Raw genomic sequence first — 14,639 nt, 5'->3', positions numbered from 1 at the left:
TGAAGGAATTCCAGCACTGCACCCACCGGGCAGTTAACTGGGTCCAGCTGGTGTTCTCCACACCAAGAGGTGAACATTTTCCACCTCAAGGCATATAATTTCCTAGTGGACGGAGCTCTGGAGTGGAGGATGGTCTCCACGACCTCAGTCGAGAGACCAGATTCTATGAGCTGGGCCCCCTCAGAGGCCAAGCCCACAACCTCCATAGATCTGGGCGGGGGTGAAGTATCGACCCGCTCGCCTGAGAGAGAAGGTCCCTCCTCATCGGAATCTCCAGAGGACAGCAGTCGAGGAGAGAAATTAGGTCCGCAAACCAAACTCGGGCCGGCCAGTACGGGGCTACCAACAGTAGACTGACCCCGTCCCGGCGAACCCTCTCCAGAACTCCTGGGAGCAGAGCAATCGGGGGAAATGCGTACAGGCGTGACCTCGGCCACTCCTGTACCATCTCGTCCAACCCCAGAGGGGCTAGAGGACTTAGGGAAAACCACAGTTGGCAGTGTGATGTTTCCCTGGATGCAAATAGGTCTACCTCGGCACGACCGAAATGTTTCCATAGGAGATCCACCACCTCGGGGTGGAGTCTCCACTCCCCGGGCCTCAGCCCCTGCCTCGACAGGATGTCTGCCCCCTGATTCAAATACCCCAGGATATAAATCGCCCAAAGTGAAAGAAGCTTCCCCTGGGACCATAGAAGGATCTGGTGAGCCAGCTTGTATAACGGGCGCGAACGCAGACCACCCTGATGGTTTATATAAGAGACCACCGATGTGTTGTCTGACCGGACAAGAACATGGTGACCTCTCAGGTCTGGGAGGAAGTGTTTCAGAGCCTGAAACACCGCCATCATTTCTAGACAATTTATGTGCCAATGAAGATGATGGTCCTGCCACAGACCCTGGGCTGAGCGACCACTCATGATCGCCCCCCCAACCTGTGAGAGAGGCGTCCGTCTTTAGTGTTACACGACGACACGGAGCCCCCAACACAGGACCTAGGGACAGGAACCAAGGTTCTTTCCACATAGCCAGAGCACGGAGACACCGTCGCGTGACCCTGATCTTGCGGAGCGGGTTTCCCTTCGGGGAGAACCCCTTGGTCCTGAGCCACCACTGTAGTGGTCTCATGTACAGCAGGCCGCAAGGTATAACGTTGGACGCTGCTGCCATCAGACCCAGAATCCTGTGATATTCTTTTACAGTGAGTGACTGGCCTAGCTTTGCCTGTTTGACGGCTTAGAGAATCGAAGCTATACGAGCAGGAGACAGACGTGCCTGCATCGTCGTCGAATCCCAAACCACGCCCAGAAAAGTGGTCCTCTGTACTGGAGAAAGCACACTCTTCTTGGCGTTGAGCCTCAACCCCAACTTTTTGATATGGGCGAGAACGACATATCGATGCCGAATCGCCTGATGCTCCGATTGAGCCAGAATCAACCAATCGTCGATACACTTTAAAATTCGGATGCCCTTGAGTCGCAGCGGAGCCAGAGCTGCATCCATACATTTCGTGAAAGTTCGGGGAGACAGTGCTAGGCCGAACGGAAGAACCCGATACTGGTACGCTTCGCCCCCGAAAGCGAACCTCAGGAACTTCCTGTGTTGTGGAAGGATGGAAATGTGGAAGTACGCGTCCTTTAGATCTATTGTGACAAACCAGTCCTCGGACCTGATCTGTGACACGATCTGCTTGAGAGTAAGCATTTTGAATTTGAGCTTCCCTACTGAGCGATTTAACAGGCGCACTGATTTGGCCGTCTCCTTGGTGGCACGGAGAGAAAGATCTGCTGCCTGACGTAATTCTCGAATTACGTCAGCACTAATTTCATCCCCCTCACTCATATCTTTTAAAAGGTCTGCTTGATATGCTTTTAATATCGACATAGTATGTAAGCATGCTGCCGCTTGACCTGCCGCCGAGTAAGCTTTGCCCACCAAAGCAGAGGTATTTCTTAATGGCTTTGTGGGCAATGCCAGTGTCTTAAATGACGATGCCGTATCTGGAGATAGATGGCTCGCTAGCGTTTCTTCAGCCTTAGGCATCGCCCCATAACCATAATTCTTAGCCCCAGAAATTTTTGAATAAACAGATGTTTGCTGGCTAAATATTCTGGATGACACTGGTCTTTTCCAGGAAAGAATGGAAGACACCGGCGTGGAGGTGCAGCACGAGACGGCAGAAATCTTTCATCTAGTTTACTTTTTGAATGAGATTCCTGTCTATCAGCAAGCCACTCGATGCTTAATTTTTCTACAGCACGAGTGAGCACCTCCATAAGCTCCTCACTAGCAGGAGACTGAAGTGACGAGTCCCCAGTCTCTGCTGTATCAATAATTTCAACATCCAGATCCTCAGAACTGGATAATTGAAGTGATGGTGCCTCAGCCTGGGGGGAAGAAACCGCAGCGCGTGCTTCCACACCCGGATCTGAGGCACTGGATCTACCAGGTAAAGGCTGAGATAAGGCAGAGCCCGTCTCAATCCCCGCCGATAGATCCATTTGCGATCCCCACGATTGAAGCCTCCGCTGTGCCTCGGCAGCAGCGGGACCCGAACCGCGGGGAGCGCGCATCGAACCACTCTCCTCGAAGAGGGCTCAGCGGGAGCGGAGCATTTTCATTGACATACGCTCGCAATGCTCTCAATGCTCAATGCTCTCGCAATGCTCTCAATGGGGTGCTTATATAGTTTCCTGGTCGATGACGTCACCCGCCTATGACGTTCCGTCTCGCCATTGGACTGATTTCATACGTGCTTCATGACGCACTCACGCAGGGGCGTTCCCAAAGCGTTGTCACGCAGCTCGAGTTCCCTGATAGGGAACTCCCTTTTCCTAACATCAAATTACAGATTTTACAATTAGTCTCACATTTACCTTTATCTTTCTAGTCAATGATATTTATGTCGGTAACACTTTAGTTTAAATTCTAATTCAGTGAAATTCAATACTAACAATAAACAATTTTTACAGCATTTATTTATCTAGGTTCTAATGTTAATTTATAAATATATTATTCACTGTTAACCATTGTTTTTTTATAATAAATTAAGTGATTAAATGGTTTTATACAACTTGAAATGGGGAAATAAACAGTAGTTTTTGTGTTGATAAATATTTGTAAATTCATTAAAAGATTCATTATTTCATGTTATCTATTGCATTAAGCAATGTTAACAAATACAAGTGTTACCTGTTTGTCTTTATAAACCAGTGATGGACTACAGAGACTAATGTTGCTGTTTGCTGGCACTGATTCATTGAAGCACTTTTGTTGTTTATTCTATTGACTTCCATCATTTTAATAGGCAGAGGTCATGATGCTGATGAAGCTGCAGGATGTAAACCTTCACAAAAGTAGAACGCTGATATCTTGTGTACAAAAAAAATAAAATGGTATTAATTGCTGAAGCATTGATGAAATTGACACGCTGGTATTGGGAGCTAGGATGTCTTTTAAGGAAGTCAGTTCACACACATTAACAACAACCCAAGATGGAGCTCTGCCAAAGACAATACACACAGCCTCTCTCACACACACACGATGCCAAGTATGCTGCCAGTCTTGCCCCACAAACCCAAACTTTCATATTTGTCATCAAACCCCTCAACTGCACACACATATCTGTCCCACCCAACTCAACGCCAGCTCTGGCTGCCTGAGGTGCCCGCTGGTTCTGCATGATTGATGATGCCGATTGAGAGGCAGATCATTTGGGTGCCCCTCGCTACCAAGGACGTAAATCACATCAGCCCACTCTAATGATTTCTCACAGACCCATTTGGCAGAATCCACAATAACCTATTGGGCCTTGCATGGGGACAAAAAAAACATCAATACAGTCAAATAATGATTTTATTTAAGCACTTTATCAAGGATTGACAAGCATTTTTCCAAGGTTGCATGAGGTAGAGAAGCTTCTGGAAACCGTCAAGGTGGCTTGAAATGTTCAAAACATAAGAGTCACTGCAAGAGTAGACTAATAAATATGTCTTTTTTGGCCAGATGGAATTAGTTGTTTTAACGAGTAAAGATGTCTGTGGCGTACTACAGTGATAAATGACGACCGTCAGAGCAGATTTGGACACTTCGTGCCCTGAGGGGCGACCCATTTCAACTTTTCATTAAAACGTCCAGCCCAGGCCAAGCCATGATTTTCTCCTAATTGATGAGGCCATTATGATCTAATTAACCACACTTTTTCAAAGCCACTCTTATTTTGGCTTCTTCATGGCAGTGGAAAGCTTATTGGCACCAGAAATTCAGATATACTTTACAAATGACAAAGGATGAAAATTACACTATAGGGCAAATTTATATCAAACATCATTTCACATTCATTTTAGCTTCTTCTTCATTTTTGTATTAATATAGAAGACACATTTAAAGTAACATATAGTTGATAAACAACTGATTTCACTTAAGAAACAAGCTTTCCTATGGCTGTTTATTCTGCTTATGTCAGCCAGTATGTCCTGATAAGTCAATGCAGACCAGATTTGTTTTGTTTTGCCTCTTATTTAACGTTCTTTAAATTTAAAAGTTCAGGGATTTGATTCACAGATTTCTGTTTACTCTAATTCAGCTGCCAAGTGTATAGGTACTAGGGGTTTAATAATTTTGATTGAAATGTAAAAGTTTGTAATGGCTCATGAAACTGACCACCAAAAACTTTCTTATGGTCCATGGCAAAGAATCACAGTGATAAAGATTTAGAGTTTGTATAAACCGTTTTAAGGCCAATTCTGCACATCAAAATTCAAAGAACGGGCCAACAAGAATGTATTGAATTCAAATTAGCTTTTGTTTTTAGTCTAGGAATCATTCATGTAACCGTTTAGACATAACATATTTATTTTAAGAATTCACTGAAATGTCCAACCTGTTCTTTGAATTTTAAATTATGAGTGCCTTCCAATGAAAGATCCTACTGGACTGCAATTCAGAAAAAAATAAACCAAAAAATACATTTTTGGTTTAACCAGAAGTATTTTATTTATACTGTTCAAAATGTTGGGGTCTGTAAGATTTTTTTTTTTAAAGAAATTAATAAATTTATTCAACTAGGATGCATTAAATTGATCAAAAGTGACACTAAAGACATAGAATTTAGAAGAATATGAATGAATGAATCTGAATGAATCTGAAGTGATGACTGCTGAAAATTTAAATTCAGCTTTGCCATTGATAAATTACATTATAAAATATATAAAAATAGAAAGCACTCATTTTAAATTGTAATAATATTTCACAATATTACTGTTTTATTGTAATAAATGAAGCCTTGGAACTTAACCATAAGAGACTACAAAAACATTAAATAATCCTACCAATCCCAAACTTTTGAACAGTAATATTCTTAATAGATTCTTGGAAGATTATCCATTCTTAATAGTGTAGGAGATTATTAATAGATTATCTTTTAGGATTGGTATCACATTTTGATTGAATTGTAATCACTATCCTGTAGTATTTACTACAAAAATCAAAATTAAATTATCGTTCTTTCACCCTCATGTGTTTTGAAACCCATTCTGGAGTTTTACAGCCCTTGATTCCCATCCAATCGTATGGAAGACTGCAGCATGAACACTCTTCAAAACATCTTCTTTTATGTTACTTGGACGAAAGAAAGTTCTAAAAAATAAGGTCATCTGTAAACCACATTTGCTGTAAATGAAGAGAAAAATGACTATTACTGCTCAAAAAGGAGTTCTACCTTGAATTCAATGTAAATTATTTTGCTTAAAAGTTCCGGCCAAATGCATGAATGTAAATGTAAACAAATAGCTCAAATTATGGTTTAATAACACAACATTCTCTTTCATAATGGTCTTATCCAGTGAGGGGCACCCTTGCATGAAAGTCAATTCAGTGAAAGTGTATGTGCATCTCCTTATTAGTAACACAAAGCTGGATAGGGAGATGTAAGGCTCTGTTCAAATAAGCTTGCTGTCCCCAGGCCAGGTTTTATGTGTGAGAAGGCCGAGAAAGAATAAGAAGGAATGGCTGAATGGTTGGATGGAACTTTCTTTTAATTTGAAAGTCTTGAGGGAATTGTGCATATACAATTACAGCTCATTCGAGTGGAGCTCGGGAATGGCACTAAAGAGGAAACAGAACAATGAAACAGAGAGAAAAAAGATGATCTTGGGTGTTATCATCTTTTCCTCCTCCTATCATATTCTACACACAGTCTATCATGCAGGAAATGATAAATGTAAGTAATGCCACTGTAATCCATTACTAAGAACTGACAGTTAGCATGAATAGGGCTGTGAAGTTGTGAGGGAGGGGATGGTGGTCTATCATCAAACTCAATTATCATCTTATTACAGGCACTAAGTGGCCTCATATTAGGGTCACTGCCCTTAATTTCAGGGGTAAAATAATTGGTAACCCACGTAATAGCAATACACAGACACCATTTAGCAAACCCTGAGGGGATCCTGTGGGATAATCAATGGGAAGTCTGGTACAGCGCAATACAACCATCATCTGATAAGTGTCCGTCTTTGTTTTTCTATGGTGCTAATCAAACTTAACAGAGACCTAATGTGATGATTATGTAAATATAGTGCAAAGAAGGCATTATTTAAAGAGATATTCCAACTGAAAATGAAATTTTGCCCATTTACTTTCTGAAGCATTTACTGCCCATTTATTTGCCTGATGTCATTCCAAATTTAAGATATTTTGAAGAAAGTTTTTGTCCATATAATGAAAGTCAATGGGGTCAAAAACAACAGTGGACCCCATTGACTTTTTTGTGTTCCTCAGAAGAAAGTATACAGGCTTGGAATGACAGGAATTTTTATTTTTCATGAAGTTTGCAAAATCTTAACTTAATAAACTTTATCTTAAGTGTGCAATTAAGTTTAATGATTTTCTTCGAAAGATCAGATTTGTTTGTGGTGTTTTTCATTTTTAGCCTGTTTAGATTTTTTTGAGCAACTTCGGCTATACATGATATGTTTTGGAATCCAGATCCCATGTGGTGCCCTCGACCGTCCCATTTAATTTAGAGGCAAATTCTATCCTCATGAGCCAAGTAGAGTGAAAAGCTTCTGAGAGACATATATGGGAAAATAATCTCTCTAAAGTGATATTGATATCAGATTTGACCAAACACACATTCACAGCCCTATTTTTCATTCCCCCAAAATATGCGGCTGAAGTCTCAGGAGGGACCAGTCAGAGATGAAATAATCCGTCTGTATTGTAAAAGTAGTTTTCTTATTCAAAGAGCAACCCCTCCGGTCCTCTGTTTTGTAGATTGAGAGTGACACTGCCCATAGGGCTCCACACACTGAATGCTTTTAGAGACGCCCTCTAAGTGAGTTAGCCGATTCTGTGGACACCACAGATTCAATAAAACACTTGCCTGTCTGTTCTGTTTTTTCGTCCACATACTCTCACTGCAGGCTTTCCTTCTCACCTCCACTCCTCTCTCTGTTCCATTGTTGCTCTGCTAACTTAGTAAAAGTGGAAAAGTACACACAGGTGATATTAGAAATTTCATATCATGTGCCTTTAAATGAATCAGACAAAATAAGAATGTCTCTTTAATTAGGGGCATCATGCATTTTTGGTAATATTATTATTATGATTTTTGAAGCGACTATGAAAGCTTGTTTCCATCTCAGAATAAAAATAATTAAAAGGCAATTGTAACTCACAAATGCATCCTTTTTTATATAAATGCAACTTTATTTCTTACAGTCTGACTTAATTTCTTACATTAAACAGTAATTATTTGTTTTAGGTTTAACTCTGAGGTGGAAACAGGCTAACATAGACAGCAGTTGCTGCTGCCCTAAGACAAGAAAAAAAGAAAAATAAATAAATAAATTTGACAGCCATTTATTATCATGCAACTTAAATTGCATTTAAATTCCAGTTGGTATGGCGTGGTTTGGGAGGCTGTCCCATAATTTAACATGGCAATTTTGAGTAAAAGTCACAGAAACAAATTCCACTGTTCGCATCTTGGTAAATAAAAATACTATCAATCAGCTTCTGAGGTGTGGTTCATTAAAGGAGTGTATATGCAAATATTCATATGGCTCTCTCCTCTGAGCAGAGCCTCTTATCAATATCCCAATTGGGTTTTCTCTAACCACACTCTCTCCTTTATTTCCCAGGAGTGAAAGATGCTTGATGCTGGGGGCTACATGACACTACTGTGCAAACAATTAAATAAATAAAACACTCTATGGGGAGCTTTTATAAGTCTGTATATGCTTTTCTCTGGCTCACCGGTCCTCTCCATCCCATAGATTTCCTATGCCTTGGGGATAATATTTTGCCAAATTATTCTTCAAAACAAATACTATGAAATGATTACAATTAATTACAATGTCAGTAAATCTTGAAACATGGGTTAAAAACATGTAATATTAAAATACTATTAGTTTTCAAAAAAGTCTTCTATGAAATTAATCATAAGTTCCTACAGATATTAAGCAGACAGCCTACTAATACTCTAATAATAGTCTAACGACTGTCAGTTGACATGTAGTTGCAAAGTTACTTATAGTTAGTAGAATGTCTAATGCCTGCTACAGTACGATTTCGGCAATCCTATAAAAACATTACAAATCACACTGCATGAAATGGATCTAATAAAGTTGGGTACTGTACGGTGAGGACACCTATTGAATAGTAGGCTACGACGCAAGTTAGTAATCACAATAATGCCTGTAAAATACTGACTGTGGAATAACGAATGAAGAAGAAGAAAAAAATCTAAATCAAAAAACTGTTTCTACTAGTAGACCACTCAAAGGTGGTAATTTTGTCTGAATAAAGATGGGCTAAAAAAACAAGCAAAATCATTCAAGTTTGAACATTTTAAATACATGAGTTGGAATTACATGCAATGCATCTTTCTCAGCCTACCACAACCAATTTATCTTTTCCAAACAAGTCTTTAAACAGTGAAGAGAAGTCATAGTGCGCTCTTCTATCCTGTGCTGTTTCCCCCCCAGGAGACGAAGCTGGTCAGAAGTCAAGATCATTTCAATTCCTCTCGTCTCTGTTTCCACGGCAGCGCCGCAAAACAACTCACTCTTCCTCCAGTGCCATAGTGGGGAAACTTTTCTGCTCTCTGAGGGAGATGCTAAACTATTTTAAAAGGCAATTACGACAGTTTTGGGGGCCCCGCTGAGGTGGGGGGGGGGTATAAAGAGAGAAAGAGAGTGGACTGAAAAACAGGGAAAAGTGAAAATATGTTAATGGAAGTCAGGCACTTCTGTGGAGCAGGGTTGGTGTGTGAGTGTGTATGGGTGATCTAATGTGGTGACCTGACCTGTGGGCTGCGTGTTTCTGGCGATAAGGGCTGGAGATGAGGTGGAGGGTGCAGTGACAGTTCAGTAGTTGTAATTATTTTCAGGTTAGGTCACTCTCCCTGAGAATGCAGAGGTGATGGAGCCTGGAGAGGAAGGGAGGGAAGGGCTAGGAGGTCACAGTGTGGTTAGCAGTACAGTTCTTCTTCACCCTTTTCTCTCTCTCTCAAACATAGACACAGCCCTGTCCCAGCCCCTGCTCAGAGACAGGACATCAAGCTTCATAAATGCTTCACATTACAATCCCATGTAGAACAAATTTCAGTTACGAGTGATACTTGGATAAAACATTACAATTAGGTTCTATTTGTTAACATTAGTTAATGTAATAGCTAACATGAAATAATTTGTTATTTTCTGTATATTTTGTATATTATGGCTCACTTATGAATATATGAATATCATTTTATATATGAATATAATTAACATATCAAACTGAATTATATATTCAAAATAAATTGTATATATATGTATATACGTAATATATAACACAAATAATTAAATTCTTAAACTTTAAAAACAATTGATCTAATATCAATCTAGATTAATAATGATGTAAAAATTGTTCTTGTTATAATGAAAATTGTTAAAAGATGTTTAAAAAAAATATTTAACCATTATTGTAAAGTGTTGCTGAAATTGAGGATATTTTTTCCGACTTAAACTGCATAAGAAGACACAAATTAGCAATAAAGGAAGTGTAGAAAGTTCTGCTCTTTGATCTCATTAGCATTTGCATATATTCAAATTTGGCACATGAAGAAGCGTCATGCCACATTTGACATCAATGAACAGTTTGAATATGTGTCCATTCGTTTACACTGCATGGAAAAGAATATCCTGCCTAATATTTGTGGCCCTGTTTACACCTGGAATTTAGATGCGTTTTTGTCGATCGGATCACAAGTAGATGAGGCAGACACATCCTTGTTTATACCTGGTATTTTAATCCATCTCTTTTGTCCACTTTCAACCACTTATGTTCTGATTTCTTTATGGGCGGTATTTAAAATCTTTCGATCTATTGGACAAAATGAAACGTGACAGGAGGCAATGGAAAATATACAGAAAGCATCAGCTTTCGTTTCTGCTCTGATAGCCGCAAGACCACACTTAATGTGGTGTGTGCGTGTTAAAAATCAGGAATGGTGAGAGAACATTATGTTTGGTACGTTTTTCATCTTCAAACCAAACTTGGGTCTTCAGCCGACAAAGTTTAAATCCCGTCTGGCTTGTGCACTTCCCATTATGTTTACGCATTAGTTTAGTAGGTGGAGAGTAGGCTTTTGTGGCTTTTCGAACACATACCACATGAATATCTACACTACGAAAGCAATACATTCTAATGCGTTTTCGACTGCCTCTGGAAGTGGTCGAAAGTGGACAAGTTCAAAATGTTTTAGACCCTGTTTACGGTTTTCATTTTCATTTTGGATGAACTATTGCTTTAAGCAATTCTTTAATTCTTTTTCAAAATTTTCATCAAGACATGCAACTAATAAAAAGATTCCAATACCACATCTCTCCAACTTTTGACAGCACAAACTTAACCTTACAGTTATTAGACACCATTTAAGCTTGTGAATACGTCGAGAGGTTTTTTGCAAAATATATAATTTTATTTACAAGATGAGCCTAGGCCATCGGCACAACAGCCCCCCATCTGCAGCCCCCCCCCCCCCCCCCCCCACACACACACACACACACACAAACACAAACACACACACACACCCCCCACAGTGGTCCTTTTCTTTCTCTCCTTCCAAAAACACCCCACTCTTTATCAGTGCAATTACCACACAAACAGATCCATCACAGCCTGAACTGTCCTCTCAAATCGCCACTCTTTCCACGGGCAAGCTAATTAATCCTAAAGAGAGAAAACTGATGCTGGAATAAAGAAATAGAGAGAATGGACCTATCATGTCCTTCTGTATGTGTTTGCAATTGTGACCGTGTTTATCCTTTTCTCCTTTGCTTTCTTTTTTTTGTTGTCCCATTCTTTCTCTCTTTATCAGCGAAGAGAAAGCCTTCAAAGGAACGATTGTGCGGGCGGCGAGCTGAAGTGGCCTGTTGGTAGCAGCAACAGTGAAGGCGGACAACACAACATAACAAACATGGTTGCATCTAATCAGGGGCCTCGGTTAATGTAAACAATGTCATTTTTTGGCCTTAATGAGCCAATTTTCCCCGGACACGAGAGGCTAACAATTGGGGCAGCGCCTTTGATGTTCTTCATTTGAAGGTTTGTTTGTGATTGCCGGCACTTTTGTTGGAAGCCCCGTGCCGGGTGTCTTTCATCTCGCTGAAAAGCGAGAGTCACGGCTCACTTGGACGCAAAACAAGAAGTGTGAGAGAGAACGAGAGACACACAGAGAGAGAAAGAAAGATGACATATTCCCTATTTACCTTAAACAATCCCTCATCGGCTGATCTTCCCCAAAACCTCCTCCTCTTTTTCACCTTCGTCTTCTTCTTCAGAAAGCACACACACAGACACATCAAGACATAAAACAAGCACATTGGTTTGGTGTCTATAACTATCAAATGGCTGGCTCATTAAAAGGCACCCCGGTGAGGGTGCATGTGTGTGCGTGTGTTTGTCGTTGACGGGGCTTAATTAACATGAGCCTGACAAAAGGTGACGCAGACCAAAGAGGCAGCCGGTGAGCCAGGTGTGTGTGTGTGCGGTGCCTTTCAACTTCATACTGTGCAGACATCCCACGCTGACCAGTATCGGCCATGTTATGGAGAGAGAGAGAGAGAGAGAGAGAGAGAGAGAGAGAGAGAGAGAGAGAGAGAGAGAGAGAGAGAGAGAGAGAGAGAGAGAGAGAGAGAGAGAGAGAGAGAGAGAGAGAGAGAGAGAGAGAGAGAGAGAGAGAGAGAGAGAGAGAGAGAGAGATAATTAAGCGTCTACTTTCTACTTTCCATAGATATACGAAGTAATCTATTTATAATGTGTCAACTCCCATTTGTTAGGAAAATGGTTTAATTCCACATTTAGGAGTGCATAAAACGTACACAAGAGAGTTGGAAATACAAAGAGAACAATGGGGTAAACTTTTTTCCTCTATGCGTATTTCTCCCCGGGTCTAGCACACGTGTCACTGAGATAAACTGCAAATTAAGGGAAAAAACTGCAAGAAAATAAATAACTTTGTTTAAAGGACAAAAGCATTGTAGATAAAAATCACAACTAATATGACCAGGCTTTTATCTATCAGTCAAGCAAACTCACACACACACACACACTCTGTGAGTCAGGGGCCTCTGGGGCCTTGTCACCGCACCTGCTGGGCCCTGCGGAAGCCAGCTGTCAGCTCACATGTGCAACGGACTCTATATGTAAGTGTGTGTGTGTTTCTCTAGAGGTGAGGGGTGACGATGTCCAGGGGAGAGAGGGACGAAAAGATAGGAAAAGCAAAAATGCAAATAAGAGAAAATTCACTTGAAAGTTAGGCTTCATGACTCAGTTGAAGAAAGAGAAAACAAGCAGAGGCAGAAACTGCTTTTGTTGATAACAAAACACATACAACTACATGGTAACAGTTCCTGTCTGAAAGAACTAATGATAATAAATTATATGAAGTTAGGACGGACGGACGGACAGATCGATAGATAGATCCAAACAATATTTGATAGATCGATAGATAGATCGATAGATAAATAGATCAGAAAAATATTTGATAGATAGATAGATCAAAAGAAGACATTTTAAAGAATATCATTAGCCAAACAGTTGATGGACCCCATAGGAATTTTTTTTTTTTTTCATACTATGGAAGTTAATAGGGTCCATCAACTGTTTACCCATTTTCAACAAAATATCTTCTTTTTTGTTCATCAGTAGAACGGAACTCATAGGTTTGGAACAACTTGAGGATGAGTAAATGAATTTTAAGTTTTGGGTGAACTAAACTTTCTGAGTAATATTAATTAACTACAAGTACTTATTATTTGGTCAGGGTTGGGTTTAGGGTTAGTTGCATGTAATTATGCTTAATTTGGTTAGAATAACAGCCCATTCTCATCCCTAGGCGTCATGAAACTGACGCCTTGGGAATCATTTTGACCATGCTTCAATATTCGACGCTTTAGGCACCCTTTAGCGTCAGTTACATGACGCGATCCTAGGGCGTCATCTTACTGACGCTTTACCTTTAACGTCAGGTAGATGACGCTATCTAATCCTAACCCTACCCCAGACCTAAACCTACCCGCGTCATCTAACTGACGCTTAGGTAAAGCGTCAGTAAGATGACGCCCTAGGATCGCGTCATGTAACTGACGCTAAAGGGTGCCTAAAGCGTCGAATATTGAAGCATGGTCAAAATTGTCATTTTAGTGACGCCTTGGGGTGAGAATGCGTTGAGAATAACTATAATAAAATGTACTATGTGTAATAAAGTGTTTCACCTCTAGAGATGGGGAATGGGTGAACACCCTCATCTACACGAGACAGATGGGTCTTAGGGACTCTCAGCACACCTCAGGTCTTCTCACCCTGAACCATTTCAGTCAATTACAGAACACAGCAGCAGTCACTTCTGATTGAGCTCTCCCAGGGCCAATCTGACAGCTGAGCAGAGTTTAATGTTACTAAGGAGGATCACAACACATCATCTAAACCAATAAATTTTTATGCTTAAACACAATTAGCTTAGCAAAATGGTTTCACCAAACTCTATTGAAATTAATTGAGTGAAGTCTCTCATGCAGAGTGCTGTTTGCATGGTGTGCAAGGTTTTCCATACAGGCCGTTCCAAATCATTCACTTTTGAGATTCCATGATAGTTTGGATGCTATCATAAAAGGCAGCTGCCATATGTAGACAGCAAGGTAGCTCACCGGGTTTTGGAACAGAGGTATTATAAGTCAATGATTTCCCAGTTTCTACTCATATAAAATAATACTTCATGCCTAAAGGCCTGTTCACAACAAGAACAAAAACTATAAAAATTACAATATAGTTACAAAAATCGCTGTAGTCCTCAACACAACTATAACGATAACGGCACAGAGAAACAATTTCATTGGAATCAATTTCAGAATGATTTTTTTTGAGAGCTTGAGCATTTAAAACGGTAGGCGACAAAACTGCTGCACGCGCTTAAAGACCTTATGCGCCAGAGAATTGAGGGCACAGCCATCTTTAGAATATTGTCTTTGAACTTCCGTTTTTGCGGTCGCTCTGTATATCTCTATGGCATAGCTGTCCAGGAGTAATTAGCTTTTGAAGTGGATTTACTTGATGTAAAGTTAACAAAAGTTATCATGAGGATTGTAATGTTTA

At 40.3% G+C, this 14,639-nt stretch overlaps 1 long non-coding RNA gene across 1 annotated transcript in view; it reads right to left on the bottom strand.

Annotated features, from left to right (window-relative positions):
• LOC143724105 (uncharacterized) overlaps positions 1–12,039 on the bottom strand; it is a 36,924-nt gene extending 24,885 nt beyond the window's left edge. Inside the window, exon 1 of the long non-coding RNA XR_013197286.1 lies at positions 11,756–12,039. This is a non-coding gene — a long non-coding RNA (uncharacterized LOC143724105). The remainder of the gene's footprint in view (positions 1–11,755) is intronic.
• Between the last annotated feature and the right edge of the window lie 2,600 nt (positions 12,040–14,639).

This window comes from Siphateles boraxobius, unplaced genomic scaffold (assembly GCF_051911475.1).
Source record: "Siphateles boraxobius isolate OS27281-9 unplaced genomic scaffold, OSU_SipBor_1 12, whole genome shotgun sequence".
Lineage (NCBI taxonomy): Eukaryota > Metazoa > Chordata > Actinopteri > Cypriniformes > Leuciscidae > Siphateles > Siphateles boraxobius.
This window is presented reverse-complemented; position numbering and strand designations above follow the sequence as displayed.